Source organism: Triticum aestivum, chromosome 2B (genome assembly GCF_018294505.1).
Source record: "Triticum aestivum cultivar Chinese Spring chromosome 2B, IWGSC CS RefSeq v2.1, whole genome shotgun sequence".
NCBI classification, from domain to species: Eukaryota; Viridiplantae; Streptophyta; class Magnoliopsida; order Poales; family Poaceae; genus Triticum; species Triticum aestivum.
In genome coordinates, this window is record NC_057798.1 from 584,497,868 (window position 1) to 584,503,127 (window position 5,260).

Genomic DNA, 5,260 nt, shown 5'->3' on the forward strand with positions numbered 1-5,260 from the left:
CAAACTGTATTCTGTAATTTAACTGATTTTTTTCTTCCATCATTAACTGAATTTTTTTGAAATGCCACTGTAGTTGTACCTGCATGTTGTACTCCTGCATCTTCATCCATTTGTACTCCTGCATCATCATCCATTTGTACTCCTGCATCATCACCATCCATTTCATCTTCTGCAGGTGGAGTGCAGTTGAGGTCTGGGACAACCATCTTCTGTTGCTTTCAGGTACTACTCTTGTGCTTGGAATATAACCTGTAATAAAGAGTAGGAGTAATTTTAATACTTGTGCTTCGAGTACAAACTGTAATAAAGTGCTTAGAGTACTTTTAACTGTAATAAAGTGTGAATGATATCAAACCATCCAGCGAGGATGATATCCATAAGAGTATAAAATGCAATGTGTGGGCAAGTACCACCAGTGGAAATAAGAAGCTTGATGTTGCTTATCAAGAAGCTTAGGCAAAAGGCTCTAGTTGCCCTGTATTCTTGTTTTTCTCAGTAAGGACGTTCTCAACACTTGCTATTGCTTTTATGAATGTTCAGTTTGATTTCCTTGGGCTAACTGAATCTCCTTTCTTACAAACTTTTAGGTGAATACAAGTGGACAGTTTGTTGGTGTTGCTGAAATGACTGGTCCTGTTGATTTTGAAAAAACTCTAGAGTACTGGCAACAAGACAAGTGGAATGGTTAATTCTCTGTCAAGTGGCACATTGTCAAGGATGTTCCCAACAACATTCTCAAGCACATCATCCTAGAGAACAACGAGGGCAAACCGGTCACAAACAGCCGTGACACACAGGATGTAAGTGTCGATGAATGTTTATTATTTTTTGGTTCTCTGACATCCCAGATAGGCCGTACCTTATTGTTCTATTTGCTCCTTTTTGTCGACAATTCAGATCAACCTTGAGCAAGGTATTCATATGCTTAAGATATTCAAAGAGCATGTCAGCAAGACCTCTATCAGGTTCAAAGTTCCTAGATAGGCCGTTTCAGCATGCTTGTAGGAGATGCTGGTTCTGTAGCAGATGCCTGGTTTTTTATGCCGTTTTGATGCCAGATAGGCCGACATTACTCTTTTTTCCTCCATTCGGTTGCACCTACCATCTCAATATCATCATCCACTGCTTGCCTGGACCAACGCCCAGCTGCCACCACTTCAGTGCGCCGTGCCGACCTGTGCGTGCATGGCAGCATGGGTCGTCGACATTGTTGAAAATTTCTGAAGGTTTTTCCTGGTGCGTGCAGGTGGTGTCGACGGAGGCCCGGGCGATGCACAATGTGGGGTTGGCAGGGTTGACCTTCTGGAGCCCCAACATCAACATCTTCCGGGACCCGCGGTGGGGCCGGGGCCAGGAGACGCCCGGCGAGGACCCGCTGCTGGCCAGCAAGTACGCCGTCGGATACATCACGGGCTCCAGGACGCCGGCGCCGGCGGCGTCACCGACGGCGCGCTCAAGGTCGCCGCATGCTGCAAGCACTACACTGCCTACGACGTCGACAACTGGAAGGGCATCGAGCGATACACCTTCAACGCAAAGGTACTGCTACCTACCACTATGATCAGCTCGCTTCACTTCAGTGTAGCTACATAGGTACAGTAGCTTATTTTGGGTTACTTTGCCTGCCTGGCTGCCATGATTGGTTGGATGGTGATGTTTGTATCAGGGAGTTTGTTGACAAGAGCTCCACACTGACTACTATCAGGTTCAAGGAGACTTGTTATCACAGTCACTGCTCGGATCCAGTTAGGCAAACAAAATTTGCTGGGAACTCCAGTGCATAACAAAATTTGCTGGGAGTATTCAGTTTACTGACAAAATTTGCTACAGTTTATGATCTGCTACTCCTATTATCTGAAATGCCACGGTTATGATTTGCTAGTCCTTTTGTTCAATTACTTACTCCATCAGTACTCTATCACTTGAATCAAATTATTAGTTCAAACTTAGTGGTTTCTCTGAATTATTCTACCAAATTCAGTTATACTCTTGACTACACTTGAATCAGTACATCTCTTGAATCACTTGAGTTTTGTTTATGCTTGCAGTTTGTTTCCAGCGACAGCAGAGAGATGTACTCCAGCAGAGGATCAAATGATCAGAGAGAGGAGATGAACCTGCCCAGCAGCAGCCGAGCCCAGCAGCAGCCCCTGGACGTGGGAGAGGAGGAGCGCCTGCGCCTGGATGTAGTGGCCGGAGGTGGGTACGGAGGTGGAGGTGGAGGAACAACCTGTGCTCGCCTCCACCTGGGCGCGGGCCAGGAGGAGCCCCTGTGCGTGGGCGGCAGCAGAGTACCAGCTCTACTCCAGCGGCGGTAGCGCCTGGGCAGGGGGCAGGGGGCAGAGGAGGTGGAGGGCGGAGGTGGAGGTGGAGGTGGAGGTGGAGGTGGAGATGGAGGTGGAGGTGGAGCTGGAGCTGGAGGTGGAGGGCAGAGGTGAGGGTGGAGGTGGAGGGCGGAGGCGGAGGCGGAGGTGGAGGTGGAGGGCGGAAGCGAAGGTGGAAGACGATCGATCGGGGATTCAAATTTTGAACGAGGGGTATTCAGGTCAATTGTCACGTTTTCACCTGGTCGGAACAGAAGCCCCAGCGACCTATATTTCGGAACGGAGGGAGTATCTCTTACTGCATGGTGCCTTCCATTGGTGTATAGACAAACTACATAGAGATTGGGAGGTCGATCTGGTTCCCATTTTTTTGGTTGCTTCCATTCGTAATTGATAAACGTTCAGCTTTCTGTCCCCATCATTTGGACATATTTCAAATATGATTCCTTCTATTCACTTGTGTTGCCTTAGCAAACCTACTAGCCTCGTTGCTCATGACTGTCTGATCTTGCCTGATACGTTGCGTCGGATGTAATTTGGATCTCTGGATATTTTATAGCTGAATGCATGGCTTTCTGCTTGACTTCATGTGTGTATGATGTAATATGAATTAAGGATTAGCTTTGTGGTTGACTCGGTTGTGTGCCTTTTGTCTGACTCGATTGAGAAAAAATTGAATATATACCTGAATGTGGTGGTTTCGCACATTCTAAATGAAGCTAGCAATGAGTATTCCTTGTTTCTGAGATCATCATCCTTTTTACTTCTATGAAAAGTGAAAGTTACAGAATAGTTTGCTCAAAGGTGTGTGCACCAGTGTAGATTGAGCAAGGCACAATCTGAACAGAACACAAAATTAGAAACAATCTGTGCGCATCATGTGTATGTTTGCTCATGAGAGGATAATAATATATAGTACAGTTTTCTCAACAATGTGCGCACCCGTACAAATTGAATGAATGTTCTCTTAGTTTAAAGGATCCCATATATTTTGGTTTATACTTAAAAATTCCTCATGAAACAACTAGGTGTTAAATTGTAAAAAAAATAACAAGTACAGGTTATCAGCATAGGATTCTGACATTTACTATCATTTATACTGCTACTGAATTTGAGTGACTGCTCAGGTTTGTAACTTACCCTGGATGTTACAAATTCATAATAAGATTTTGATTTCCTTCCTAGAGGTAATTGTGCTTAGAACAATGACATGGCTAATGAAAGAGAACAGGGCAGGCATTTTGATAGTAGGCGACTTACTCCCTGACAACATCTCAGTTCAAAATATCAACTAGTTATTATCATTGTAACATAAACAAATTATCCATGCTCAACTATGTATTTTGAAACAGAAGTCTTTCTTAAATTTTCATATAAAAAGGGTTACAATTTGTACTGTATGTGCTTCCTCAAACGTAAATTAACTAACAAATACAATTATTTTTCAAAGCTCTCATGGTTTTAAATTGGACTATGCGCCATTGGCCTGGTTTGAAATATAAATGGATCTAAATAACACAAAACCAATGGATAGAGGACTCCTTCGTTTTTTTATATATACAAATGAGCTAAACTTCTAGCCCTAAAGTTGTTAACTAATGTAAGTATTTTAAAAGCACACATGATTCGTATGCATAAATGGTTGAAAATGGTGTCTGAATGGCGCAGCCGATTCTTACCATGCACCAAAATGATTTCTAAAAATGAAAAATATTGAAGAAACACAAACTATCTCAAAACACTCCAGGTTTGAATTTGGACCTTGCGCCATTTGGTTCTATGTTGCCTGAATAATATAACAAAAAATGCATGCTCAAGTATATATTTTCAAAGATAAATTATTTATCATTTCTCAGCTTAATTAGTTTGAATTAGTACCCTAAGTGGTTGCTAAAAATGCAAATATTTTCAACGCGTGCATGGTTTCAAATGGGTCTCTGCGCCATTTGGCGCAACTGGTCATCTAGTGATTGTATATGGATAGAATGGATTGATTATTTTTCTTTAACTCGAATAGATTGATTCTTTGACGTTAGGCAGACATCTTACTGGTTGAGGATAACATGCTCGCCGGAATAGCAGGAGTTGAATATTGGTACCAACTTTGATAATTTTGGCATGTCAGTACCAAGTTTGGGGCCAGCCGTTCCAGAACGGTCTAAACTCTGCGTAAACACGTATTGACGCTGAAACTGACAGCTGGGGCCCGCAAGTCAGGCGCTGACGTGGCATGTTCTTTCATAGAAAAACCCCTTGCTTTATATGGAATCGCGCAGACACCCTTGCTTGCAAAAAAACGTCATTTTTCCCGGAATGACAAACGCGCGCAGCCGGCCGCGCCAGGATTCAAACCTGCGTCGCGCCACATTTCGCGCGCTAGCGCTGACCCGCAGACCACTGCACCCATCGACTGATTCAAACCGAGTTTGGTATTCCTTTTTAACTGAACCTTTAGACACGTTCTGGTCTTTGTAGCTGTGGACCGTTTGGTGTTAATGTGTTTTTTCCGGATTTCTTTTATCCTCCATTACGTATTATTTATTCAGATCATTGTATATTGATTTTTAAAATATTTCTAACAAAAATGTTAATCGTATATTTATACAATAATGTTTGGTGTGTATTTACAAACAATATCACATAATATAAAAAAACTATATATATATATATATATATATATATATATATACTTTACCGTATTAAAAAATATGGCATAATTAAAAAAGGTCATTGTATATTAGAAAAATGTTCAATATATATAACAAAATTGTTCATCATATATTATACAATAATGTTTGGTGTGTATTTAAAAAATATCGCATAATATAAAAGGTTCAATATATATTAGAAACACTTCATTGTATATTTTTAAGAACTTAATTGTATTATTAAAAAAGATCATTGTATATTAAGAAATGTTCAATGTATATCATAAA